At 37.5% G+C, this 14,210-nt stretch overlaps 1 protein-coding gene across 2 annotated transcripts in view; it reads left to right on the top strand.

Moving 5' to 3' along the window:
* Positions 1–14,210, top strand: part of LOC115222888 — a 146,839-nt gene that overhangs the window by 70,889 nt on the left and 61,740 nt on the right. For both annotated transcript variants that reach the window (XM_029793271.2, XM_036512013.1), the window contains exon 2: positions 13,974–14,103. The gene's annotated coding sequence lies outside the window, so the exon portion shown is untranslated. The remainder of the gene's footprint in view (positions 1–13,973; positions 14,104–14,210) is intronic.

The raw sequence follows: 14,210 nt of genomic DNA on the forward strand, positions 1-14,210 counted from the left end.
TATGCATGTATGTATGTATATATGTGTGTGTATGCATATGTATATATGTGTGTCTGTGTGTGCATCTCTATGTATGTATTCCGCATATTCACGTGCTTGCATGTCTGTGTTTGTGTATTTTCTATGTATGCATATGTGTGAGCGTGTGTTTGTATATGTATGCACCTCTGTCTCCTTGTGTGTACATGTCTGTGTGTGTGTGTGTTTTACAACTATGTACCATGTTCATATGTATGGATGTGGATCTCTGTATGTGTGGACCCATGTCTCCATATGTGTCCTTGTGTGGAGTAAAGTGTGTGTGTGTGTATATATGGTCATGTGTTTCAGTCTCCATTTGCGTATGTGTGCTTGTCTGTTCTTATAACCTATGTACCTATCCGTCTGTCTGTTGATCTGTTTATTTTCATATCCATATGCTTACATACAAAAAAAATAAATACATGTGCATACACACACTCACACCCACACACATACTTACATCTATCTACATAATAGTCCACTAACTATTCTACTCTACCCGTGTAAACTGTGGGTATGGAGGTATGATATCTACTATGTATATTTCCTATTTAGTATTGGGGAGGTTTCATTTATAAGGACATACTCTTGTATTTGTCTGAGTGTTGGGCCTTTTGGGTGCTTGGATATGATGCCGATGTCAAGTTGACCCAAGTTGCCTCCGTGGTGGTCTTTGGCATATTGGTAGAGTATGGAGGACTGTTTTTTGTCATCATATTGTCTCAGATGTCCATTTAGTCATTCCACAATGCTACTAGATGTCTCCCCTATGTACATGATGTTCATGTCTTTACAAGCACCTTCTATGCATCTTATGCTTTAAACTACATTTCGAGTTCTACAGTTAATGCCAGGGCTAATCCTACATACCATGCAGTTATCATATATATATATATATATATATTTATATATATATATATATAGAGAGAGAGAGAGAGGTGGGCACCATTCATTGGAAAGTTAGCTTCATTAATCGTTAATCCGTCAAGCAAAAAAGTTAACATTGTTAATTGTTAATCCGTTAATTCTTTGAAAAAGTATCAGAAGTTAACATCAATCTGTTAGTGTTAACTTTTATTGAGAAAGGCATAACTACAGTTTAATACCCCACTGATTTTTGTTGCCTCATAACTTTCAGAATAATATAAGGTTGTCCCAAAAGTTCGTAGAAAGTCTTGGAAAATAATGGTCTTTATTTTGAGGAATAATTTTTGTTGTTTTTGTTAGTACTTGGCGAGTAAAAATTCAATTTTCGCAAGTGTTTACGAACTTTTGGGACAACCTAATTACTTTTTAATTAAACTTTCACCTAATAATCGCTTATATCCTGTAGATTTAGTATATGTAAAGATTTGTTGCAAAACATTTTCCAACTGGTTGGGGAGAGGAGTTTTGGAAAATTCACAGGATCTGACTTTTTTCCCCCTTCATAACTTTCTGGAAATGTTAGACAAATACGTGTGAAATGGTGTAGATTACGATTTCAAAGAAATTTGTAGGCAAAATTTTTGGAAGTGGGTTGGTAGGGGGAGTTTCGGCTCAGATAGCCTACCTAAGTTGGAATTACCCCATTTTGATGGGGATTTTTTTCCAATGTTTTCACCAAAGTTTTCAGAATGTTGGGAGGCATCTTTTCACAAAAAAAAAAGAAATTATGTAAATTTTTTTTTTTCACTCCCACCAACTCCTCACCACCCCAGTCCGAAATGATTTTGGCCTTTTCTTTTTTTTTTCAATACATACTTAAAAACCATGAAGGAAGCATTTTTGGTTTTTAAAAAGATTGTTAATAATTTCAGAGGAAAATGTGTGATTTAAAGGAGATCTGGCTGTTGTTTCTAGCACATCCCAACACCTACTTCCTCGTTTCTTTCTCACACATCTATCGATATTTTTCAATGCTTTTTTCCCCATAAACAAATTTTATGGAATAATTATGTCAAAGTACCACACGTGTAGTCCCAACCGAGCAAGGCCATGTTATGTGTGTGTGTTCGTAAGAAAAAAAGACACCTAAAAACTTCTTTAGTGTTCCTATTAATCTGTCAAATGTGATGCTTATTTGATCATGCTATTTTGAATTATGCAGGTTCAAGAGGGGTGTTCACAATATTGGCTTGTAACTTTGTAAATTTCTTACATACAGGTTTGCAAAAATTGTCAGTGGGTGCTTTATATACCACTTGTTTATTAAGTAATTTTAGCTGATCTTGCTGACTAAATTTGACTTTTATGGACAGGTAAATTTAATTAACAGGTGTAAAAGCAATAATATTATGGATAAACATTAAAATTGAAATTCTTAATGCATCTTACCTGTTTGGTTTGTTATTAAAATTATCCCAGATGGCAACCGACAAAAATTTTGCCACTTTTTAAGATGAGGTACATTGATTTGAATTAGTTAAAGTACAGGTATAATCGGTACACGATTTTATTCTTTCGGTAAATATTTCATACCTCAATGTGAAATAATTTTTTCGACAGTTTTTTTTCGGTGCATTCAAAGTATCTGACCCCCAAACCTGTTGCAAGCCACCTTTTTCTGTGAAAATAAAAAACATTGAGACACCATTCTTGTCTAGAGTAGAGGCTCCACGTCTCACTACTATAAAGTAGTGTACTAAGTATGCATGCCTTATAGACAACAAAACTGGCTGCAAACACCAGTATATATATATATATATATATATATATATATATTTACCAGCTGAGATTTTCTTTTCATTTCATTCAATTCTGCTATATCTATTTTTGAATACCTATTAATATATCTCTCTATCAGCACATCTGTTGATATATCTGCCTTTGGTTTGGTCAAAGGTGAAACTGTCTTCAACCCCTTCAATCTGGCCCCCATCACAACCTCTTTTGCTGAAGACACTAGACAAATAAACATTGCCTGCCTTTTCCAACCTAAGGAAGGTTGCAGGACACTCTTCACAATGAACTCAGCCAATGGCTAGATGTGCCCTTCATGCGACTGTAGGTGTTCAACATAAACCCACAAATCTGCAATGATTGGGCATTTGATGATTGTGTGCAGAATATTTTTGTTGCTCTGCATGCATCTCAGGCAGGTCTGACTGATGGCACTTCCTTGCCTGCAGAGTTTATCTCGAACTGGCAGTGCCAGTTCGAGATAAATGCTGCACACAATCAGCTCAGACTCAAATGATATGTACTCACTAAGGCGGCGAGCTGGCAGAAACGTTAGCACGCCGGGCGAAATGCGTAGCCGTATTTTGTCTGCCGTTACGTTCTGAGTTCAAATTCCGCCGAGGTCGACTTTGCCTTTCATCCTTCCGGGGTCGATAAATTAAGTACCAGTTACGCACTGGAGTCGATGTAATCGACTTAATCCGTTTGTCTGTCCTTGTTTGTCCCCTCTATATTTAGCCTCTTGTGGGTAATAAAGAAACAGATATGTACTCACTTTAGTCCATCAAAGACTAAATTGTTGCTTCGTTGTCATGTTGTGCTTCCATCACTCAGGCTCTTTGAATGGTTTTTGTTCCCTTTAGCTCTGACTATACAACCTTCGTGATTACCATTGAGGAATCGGTCAAAGGTCAATCTTGCCACAAGCACATTGGTTGTGATGGTTTTCCTAAGCACATCTCCTATGTTTCTAAGTTTTCCTCTGTTCTATTTCTTTCTATTGCTAATGCCTACCTAAACCCAATTGATTCTACTCTAATTGCCTTTTTCAGGGCAAACCACTATTTGCTGTTGAGGATTGACCCTGCCAAAACTGCTTAAGTAATTTGCTAACCTGTTCTCTGTAAGCTTGGCACAGCAGGACTGATGCTTTCAGCTTCAAGAAACTAATTGGTACAAAGCTTATCTAGGTCAATTGTGTAAATAATAAATTTGTGGTTTGTGTAGCCAACAATTTTTAAAACATGGACAGCATATGCTATCCATATCTCTTGGCCTACAGAATGCACTATCCAGGTATGACCTGGATGATCCAATGCATTTTGTCCACATTGACACATTGACACATTCAGGAAATCCAGTTGATACATGTCAGACAGTTCGAAATGTTTGAGCAGGTTTTCTAGGCTTTTGCATCCTCTTCTTTTATCAGTTAACCCCATATTATCCAAATGTGCATCCAAGATGGTGTTTCAGCTACCCACAAGCACTAAAGGTCAAAATGTTCTCAGGAAAACCTCCAGACATCTGAAGAAATCTGGCTGTCTTACCCCTGTCAGAGCATAAGCAGCCACCAGTCTGAAAGTAACCCCATCACTGTTGTTCATATCCAAGACTATCAACTTACCTTCTGGATCATCTTCTGTAGCAAATCTCATTTCTCCCTTATAATACATGTTTTTGTACACTTGATAAGTCTCAGATACCTTTCAATTTGTAGCTGCGTTGCTTAATTTTCTGCCTGTTATAGCTTATGGTTTTGTGTGCCACAGTTTTTCTATTTGTGTCTTACACTATGGCTTCAGGCATGTTAAGAGTAACTCTTCTTCCATTTCTGTATAATATGCTTTTTGCATTCTTTAAATCATTCACTAATGATTTTGTATTTTCTTGTGCTTGGTGCACCACAGCAACAAAACTGCCAAGGCTAGATTCTTAAATTGTTGTTTTCAGTATTTGTATTTATGTTAATGGTTGTTGGTGGTTGTGGTTGAATTTGCAGGTGTTGTATGAAGAATTTGTTTTTTCTTCTACTTGCTTTCCTTATTGTTGTTGTTCTTGTTTCTTCAGTCAGCATTGGTAATGGCAGTGGTGGTGTTTTCCATATCTTTTTTCTTTCCTTTTGTTTATCACCAAAGTCACTGTCATCATGATCACCACAACCATCACCACATGGTTTTCTCAAGCTTGGCTTCTCTCTCCTTTTTCTTCTCTTTGAATTTTTTCACTTTCCAATGCAGATCCATGCTCAAAACATCACTCCTATTTTTTCATCTAAAACTTTCACTGAGTGTCAATCTAATATATTCACTGTGTGTGTACAATTGACTTTAGTTTGTTTAAATTTTTGATTTGCCTGTATATATATATATATATGTGTGTGTGGAGGTGCAATGGCCCAGTGGCTAGGGCAGCGGACTCGCGGTTGTAGGATCGCGGTTTCGATTCCTAGACCAGGCATTGTGAGTGTTTATTGAGCAAAAACACCTAAAGGTCCACGAGGCTCCGGCAGGGGATAGTGGTGATCCCTGCTGTACTCTTTCGCTACAACTTTCTCTCTTTCTTCTGTTGGCTTGCTCGCTTAGCCAGCGGGGTGGCATCATTTGAAGGCTAAAACAATGCGAAGCGCATTGTGACCAGCGATATGTAGCAACATCTGATAGCCTGGTCGGTCACGGTGATATATATATATATATATATATATATATAATACACATACAAACACACACATATAAAGTTTTAGAGAGAGAGATGGTGGGTAGATATACAATCACAGACTATATAAACAATTGGAAGTAATTATGGAAAGACATCAAGAGACAGTTGGAAGTTTATTTGGTTGATATAGGGGTGGGGGTTTGAAGGTAGGTAGATGGGAAAGCACAGAAAACCTGAGGTAACAATGTGGGTAGTTGCAGAGACTACCCACATAGTTGAATATAGAGACAGGTAATTATATTGAAGTTGTTTGGTGGGTCATGTAGAAAGAGGTGGTTAACTGGGTGAACGTAAAGAGAAACATAATTCTCACCACGTTATCCGATAGTTTATTCCCCCACTCCCAACTTCTCCCCTTGTTCTTGCTACAGTTGATTGTTTTCTTTCCTCCATCTTCTGTTGCCATGGTGACACCTGTTTATCTCACATCACCCCATCCTACAACACCCTGCATCACAAAGAGACCCACCCACCACTCCAACTTTTACAAGGTTTTTTTTTAATAAAAGGGATGGTTTGTATATATATATATATATATATACATGCACACGCATCCTGTTTCTATCTGTCTCACTCCTAGTTCTCCCATCCCAGTATTGACATGCTTGTGTTATGGTGTAGGGCAGAGGAGAGGAAGAGACAGAGAGTGGCCGGTTACATTACTCAGTGTAGCTGTGAAGATGTGCAAGGGTGGGTGAATGGAGGAGGGTGGTGGTGGTGGTGATGGCTGTGGATAATGATGATGTTGGGACTGATGGTGGAGAATGAGTCTTCAATGAGTGATTTTAATGATGATGTCACTGTTGTAGATGTCATTTAGCCTCAGGTCAAATCTAATCGATCAAATTTATGATTAAAGATATTCCAGCCTTGAGCATTCCATCTGTGTGTCAGGTATGAGTGTATCTAGGCGGCAAGCTGGCAGAAACGTTAGCACGCCGGGCGAAATGCGTAGCCGTATTACGTCTGCCATAACGATGTGAGTTCAAATTCCGCCAAGGTCGACTTTGTCTTTCATCCTTTTGGGGTCGATAAATTAAGTACCAGTTACACACTGGGGTCGATGTAATCGACTTAATCCGTTTGTCTGTCCTTGTTTGTCCCCTCTGTGTTTAGCCCCTTGTGGGTAGTAAAGAAACAGGTATGAGTGTATCTAGGATTAAATGTTCATGGCTACATCTGCCTGTTTTTCACTTCAAGATGGTGTGGTCTGAATTGAAGATTTGGTTAATATTTTTAGCAGGTCAACTAACCATATTGAAGATTTTTGCTTTAACTCAAAAGTCATGTTATTATTGTTGTTGTTGTTTAGCCCCAGGTTATCACAACTTGAGTACATTTATGATCAAAAGCATTCTACCCATGATCATCTTGCTTTATCGTATATTAGGAACCTCACTATCCAGTGTCTCTTTCCATTCTTTTAAGACTGATGGGTATGGTTTGAGGGAGATTTAGCTGCTATTTCTAGCAGGTCACACGACCACATAGAAGCACTAATGCTACATTGTGAGGGTGGTGATGGCGGTGGTGTTGTTGTATGTATATAATATTGGTTTAAATTGATATTAATTAAATTAATATTAAATTTTTACCCTTCTTATTTAAATATGTATGTATATGTGCAAGATATGTATATATATGTAGGATATGTATATGTGCATATATATATAGTTTGTATAAAGAGTTTGTGTGTGTGTGCGTATGTTCCTTATGCTTTCAAAAACCAAGTTGCTGATTTTGACTTATGGGGTATCAAAAGATTCAGTAAACTTTCAGCTACCAACTAAACTTTTTCTTTCACATATTTGCATTACAAAAATATTATAATTTTTCTTTTAGCCACCTATTGTAAACAACATTTTATACCACCACCATGATGACGATGACATCACATTTTCTATGAGTGTGTTTGCACATTTGTGATGTACGTTAGACCGATGACTGACAAGTATATGTGTGTGATGGTGTATGTGTCTGTCAGTATATATACATTTTTGTGATGACTGACACACACACACATGCACATCTAAAGACAGACAGACAGACACAATCAGGGACAGAGATAGGCTTGAGGTGTGCATTAATGCATGTCTGTGTGTGTGTGTGTCTTAGTATATGTATGTGACTCCCCACCTGCAAACAGTGAAATGCGCCAATTTTGAAACAGTTTAGTTTAGTTGTGGCCTGGACTTTAACCCTTTAGTATTTAAACCGGCCATATCCGGCCAAAAGTATTCTGCCTGTTTTATGTTCAAACTGGCCAGATCTGGTCTCTCACACCAACCCTACAATATCATTTTAAAAATTAACAGCGACCTCATCAAAATCTCATAGCTACAAGATAAAGCATGATTAGTTCAAAACAATCTGGATGAAAAAGCATTAATTTTGGCAGAATAATGCGAACACTAAAGGGTTAAACAAACAACAGTTAGGGTTTGAAGTACTACCAACACGAAAATCTGGCTGATTTGACAGCGCTCAATACTTGCAAATATATCTGAAAAAAGTGTTATTCTGGTTATTGTAACAAATTCAGAAACTTGGTGAAGTAGAAAACCTCGTGGTTCTTTCAATATAATTACAGAAATGTTATTCTACTCCTTCTAACCAGTTTGAAGATAATGATTTTTTAAACAGTCCTTATCATATTCCCTCTATGCTGTTTCATCACTGTGAGATATTAATGATGCACAACCTTTTTACTGTATTAGTCAGTATTCATTCTACAGCCTATAATGTTACACTGTTAAAAAATATATAGTAATGTCGAGTTAATTTATATCTTGCTACATACAAGGTGCAGGAGTGGCTGTGTGGTAAGTAGCTTGCTAACCAACCACATGGTTCCGGGTTCAGTCCCACTGCATGGCATCTTGGGCAAGTGTCTTCTGCTATAGCCTCGGGCCGACCAAAGCCTTGTGAGTGGATTTGGTAGACGGAAACTGAAAGAAGCCTGTCGTATATATGTGTATATATATATATATATATGTATGTGTGTGTATATGTTTGTGTGTCTGTGTTTGTCCCTCTAGCATTGTTTGACAACCGGTGCTGGTGTGTTTACATCCCCGTCACTTAGCGGTTCGGCAAAACAGACCGATAGAATAAGTACTGGGCTTACAAAGAATAAGTCCCGGGGTCGATTTGCTCGACTAAAGGCAATGCTCCAGCATGGCCGCAGTCAAATGACTGAAACAAGTAAAAGAGTAAAGAGTATACATCCTTCAGCAAATGCTTTGAATTAGCATTCACAGCTGCAACATATTTCTTTCTATACACTTTGTTCAGCATTCATTTCAAAATTGTAAAATAAATCATTTTTGTATGTAAAACTGAATTATGCCTTTCTTGGACTTTCACTGTTTCAGTAACTGGTCCTGAAGTGCAGTGGCATTGCTGGGATCTTTGGCACTATGCAATGTCAACACGTTTTGGCATTGGTGTAGCTTTCAATGCCAAAATTTGGCACTATTCCTTCTGTGTATTACTGCATACCACTCCCACCTTCACTCCAGGGAGTAGAGTCTTAGCTGTTTCAGTCTTTCCAAGTAGCTGAGCTGTTGCAAAGAGATAACCTTGTTTATGAAGCTTCACTGGATTGCTTCAAGGTCCGCTGTTAATTTTACACTGAGAGAGACAGGTCTATAATTCTTAGCATCTGCTCTGCTACTTCCCTTAGGGATAGGGCATGTAATGCCTTTCTTCAACTTTTTGGGAAGTCTCCCTGTGGTGAGGAAGCTCTGGAAGAGAATCTGAAATGGTCTAACTAGAGCCCCTTTGTATTTCTTTAGGAGGATTGCTGGGAATCCAACAAGGCCTGTTGTTGTGCTTGAGCATATATGATGTAATATATATATATATAAATGTAGCTAAACGCGGGTGTTATTCAAATTCTTTTACTTCCGACACATGTTTCAAAGATTTATTTATTTATTTATTATACACTCCATTTATTTATTTATATATATTATACAAAATATTTCATGTATCTCCATCTCCACCATCTCACTGAGGAGATAATATATACTGAAGGGATGGAAGTAGGTGAAGTAGTTTTGTTTTTTGGTTTTTATATTTCTCTCTTTCCCACTGAGTGAACTCTGCATTGACTACAACAGACATGTCTTGTGTGAATATCAGCTATTGATTTGGTTTATGGTGGGGTGAGGGAGAGAGAGAAAGAGAGACTGGACTAAGTGAGTGAGCGTGAAAAAGAGAGTGGTATGAGACAAACAATATAACTAAAGCTATATGGAACCTAGAGGGGCTTCTACCTAGCCATAAACCTGCTAAAAACAGCAACCAAATTACCTTCAAATCTCAGCCCACCAGCTTTAAAAGAAATTTATTAAATTGGATGTATAAACTTGTATTTGATGTTTGTGTTTCTTCCTTCCGACAAGCAGGGACACATGTGACTGTGGCCATGCTGGAGCACCACCTCTAGTCAAGCAAATCGACCCCAGGAGTTATTCTTTGTAAGCCTAGTACTTATTCCATCAGTCTCTTTTGCCGAACCGCTAAGTTACGGGGACGTAAGCACACCAGCATCAGTTGTCAAGCGATGTTGGGTGTACAAACACAGACACACAAACATATACACACACATACATACATACATATATATGATGGGCTTCTTTCAGTTTCCGTCTACCAAATCCACTCACAAGGCTTTGGTCGGCCCGAGACTATAGTAGAAGACACTTGCCCATATATATATATTGGGACACATTGATGAATGTAGTCCAAAGTACACTTATGTCTGATAAAATGCAATTGTCACATGTGGATTTCCCCTGCACACAATCTGTCCTTGACAAATCTCTCCCTTATAATTCATCTTCATAACACCCCTCTTCCCTCCACCCAGGTTCAGTCACTGCAATACCCCACCACCCACCATATATCTTCCGCTCTTTTTTCACACTCTTGCAAACTTGCCTACTTTCACACCTTCTCTAGTCCTCAGTACCATTTATATACACCTCCTTGTAACTTGAGGGTACACCCCCAACATATTTGCATTATCTTCTTGCTCTCCTTCCTTACACTTCCACCTGGGGTGCCGTGTATCTCTTCTACAGCAACACATTTGTTTCTGTCCCTCTCTCATATTTGGACCCCTCATCATTCAACACAAAGCCACCTCCTGTCATACCATCCAAACCCTGCCAACAAGCAAAACAGATGTTTAAAGATGATGCTGTTCTTATCTACATATCCATTATCTATTCCTATGCCATAAATCTAAACACCTACAGAGGGTATAGATCCAAATAACCATTATAGAAACTTTCAGTGTGAAATGCTTTCTCTCTCTCTCTCTCCTCTCTCTCTCTCTCTCTCTCTCTCTCTCTCTTTGTATATGTATATGACTGCATGTGTACCATTGATGATTTCTTTTCTTCCGTCTTCCCTTCTTTGGATCTTTCCTTTTCCTATGTTTCTGATGAAGAGCTCCGCTCGAAACGTTAAATCCTCCTTCTTTCCTTCCTTTCCTGAGCGTCCAATAACACTATACTTGTTCCACGTCCTCGCATTGTTGTGTTTTCTCTTTGTGTTTTTATATTTTGATTAACTATATATATATAATATATATATATATATATATATATAAAGAGAGAGCGAGAGAGAGAAAGAGGAAGACAGTGAAAACTACTTCCTTAGATGTTGAAAATAGATGTTCAAATAAACATCCATGATTTGCCTTGATATGAAATAGCTGTAATAAGTGGGCAAGATGAATAAAAGTTTATTTCAAAATTACAGTGGTTTAATAGTGTACTATAGTTTCGACTTAACATGCAAATTAAATAAATTTTAAAAATTAATTTATATAACTTGAATGTTAAACTCGAAACTGGGGGGGGAGGCGTTATTAATTTAAATTTGGCAGCTGACTAGTTGGCTCATGTTATTCTCTTCAAAACATTACCTCATTCATCCACACCAATTCTAAGTTCAAGGTAGATAGTTATTTTAGATAAAAAAACATATATATATATATATGGGCAAGTGTCTTCTACTATAGCCTCGGACCAATCAAAGCCTTCTGAGTGGATTTGGTTGACAGAAACTTAGCAGTTCAGCAAAAGAGACCAAAAGAATAAGTACTAGGCTTACAAAGAATAACTCCTGGGGTCGATTTGCTCGACTAAAGGTGGTGCTCCAGCATGGCCACAGTCACATGACTGAAACAAGTAAAAGAGTATATATATATATATAATATATATATATATATATATATATATATATATATTATATATATATATATATATATATATATATATAATTTTGAAAAAATGGAGAAAAAGACAAGAATAAAAAAACGTGAGGATGTAGCACATGCAAAGTATTAATAAGATGCTCAGAGAAAGAAAAGAGTGGTTGTTTTACATTTTAAGCATAGCTCTTCTTTGGAAACAGGAAACATAGGAAAGTCCAAAGGAAAAGGAAGAAGGAGGGAAAAAAATCGCCAACTGTCCACGTGTGTGTGTGTGTCTATTAGACAAAATTCTGTCTGGAAAAGAAAGTGGATGTTAAAATGGTGGAGGCTGTGATAGCGGCGTAATAGTTGTAAATCACCCTTTCTTTTGTATGGTATTTAATACACTTTTATCTTGTATGGTATTTGTTATTTAATAAACCTTTATTCGTTGTTGTTGGAATACATCATGTCACTGGCCACTCTGAGTTATTTCTCTCAACTCAAGTGGGACGAAAATCCAGAACTAGATGGTTCTAAATTGAATATCTTGACCACATGGGCTAGCTGTGTCCACTACCACTTCCACCATCAAGTTGGGCTGTCTGAGCAGTTATGATAACCAGAAGAGAGTGGGGAGAGCTGTAGTAGTTAGGACAGACAAACTGGTTTGATTGAGGGAGATACCAGCTGATTAGTTGGTATGAAAATTGGGGAGAGAGAGAGAGAGAGAGAGTGAAACTGACCAGATGGTTTGATATAGATGGCTAAAGAAAGAGAGGAGACTGAGTATACAGAACTAACCAATTACTAAGCTAGCCAGTGAGAGAGATAAATGTACTACTACAGGCAACTGACCACTAGCTCTGTTTATCCCTGCCACCACTTCTATTAAACAATCAATCACTAGCTAATGTTTGACCTTTTATACAGATCAGTTTGGACCTCTACACTGCAGGTTTTTAATCTGTGACTCGTCACTCTCTTCATAACGAGATAATGATTTAATTAAACATGCTGCTGTCTTGTGATCTATAGTTCTGTGGTTGCGGTCATGGTGGTGTCGTGCTGGTGATGGTAGTTATCATTGAGATGGCTGTGGCCATGTGATTGTTGCTGTCGATGGTAGTATTGTTAGTTGTGGTGGTAGTGGTTGTGTTAGTGATGATGTCAGTGATTATGATGGTAATGGTTGTTGTTGCAGTGATGGTGGTAGTAGTGTATATTTTATGTGTAACATAACTAGTTATATATCTGATGTAGATTTTTTTTCACCGCCACCCTCTGCACACATACTAAATATTAACTCTGATCTTGAAGATCTATAATTGGAGTCATTCCAATCCCAGCCATGACCACCTTGCCATTTATTTAGACTCAGTGTGTCTGCTTCAGACTACATTACCTAAAGTGGTCTTTGTATTCCTAAATGGAAAGGTTTTATTTGAGTGAGATTTGACTGCTCTATTCAGCAAATTAAAATACCTCCACAGAGGCCCATGCCTTCATTGCTTTTTGTTTGTTGTTAAATGGAGAAACTAATGAAATATAAATATCAAAATAAAGGTAACTAAGATGGGGGAAGGAGGGTCTGGAAACAGAAACAATTCCTTCAATATTAATAATAATAATTTCAATAATATGAGAAATTATTAATAATTTTAGCTGATGTTTTTTAACCCTTTAGTGTTCAGATTACTCTGTTAAATGTAATTTTTTTTACTCAAATTGTTTTTAATTAATCCTGCATTATCTTATAGCTTTTGAGGTTTCAATGATGATGATCATCATCATCGTTTAACGTCCGCTTTCCATGCTAGCATGGGTTGGACGGCTTAACTGGGGTCTGGGAAGCCCGAAGGCTGTACCAGGCCAGTCAGATCTGGCGGTGTTTCTACAGCTGGATGCCCCTTCCTAACGCCAACCACTCCGTGAGTGTAGTTTCAATGATGTGATTGTTTATTTTTAGAATGTCAATGTAGATTAGGTGTGAGAGGCTAGATATGGCCAGTTGGAATGTAAAACATGTAGAATATTTGAGCCGGATATGGCCAGTTTAAACACTAAAGGGTTAAACCTAGTCATCCTGTAGATACCAGTTTGTATAAGACAGTCTCATAAGTTTTGAAGGAGATTTAGTTGCTATTTTTGCAAGCTGAATGCCCAGACTGACTACAAACTGAATGCCCACAAGGCTTCCTTGTCATCTTGTTATTCTTGTTGGTGATGTTGCTGTTGTTTGTAGTTTATCTTGATTTATACTAATGAATATGTTGTTTGCACTAATTAATATGTTGTTTATGCCAATTAATATGTTATTAATATTTATACTAATTAATACATTCAATCTGTGTATTTCCAGATGTTAGGAGTATCTGCCAGCAGATAAATATTTACACATATATACAGAGAATTAGTGAACTGGTACCACAGTGTCCTGGGAGGACATTTAGGAGATTGATATGAACTACAATGCAATGAGCAGGTCTCAGGTAAAATCACTTTTATCTCTCTGCCACCAGTAATCACCTGTCATTAATGTTAAAATTGTTTAAATTACAGTCATAATATCCCCATCACCTGTAATCACCTGCCCTCT

This window comes from Octopus sinensis, linkage group LG21 (assembly GCF_006345805.1).
Source record: "Octopus sinensis linkage group LG21, ASM634580v1, whole genome shotgun sequence".
Taxonomy (NCBI): domain Eukaryota; kingdom Metazoa; phylum Mollusca; class Cephalopoda; order Octopoda; family Octopodidae; genus Octopus; species Octopus sinensis.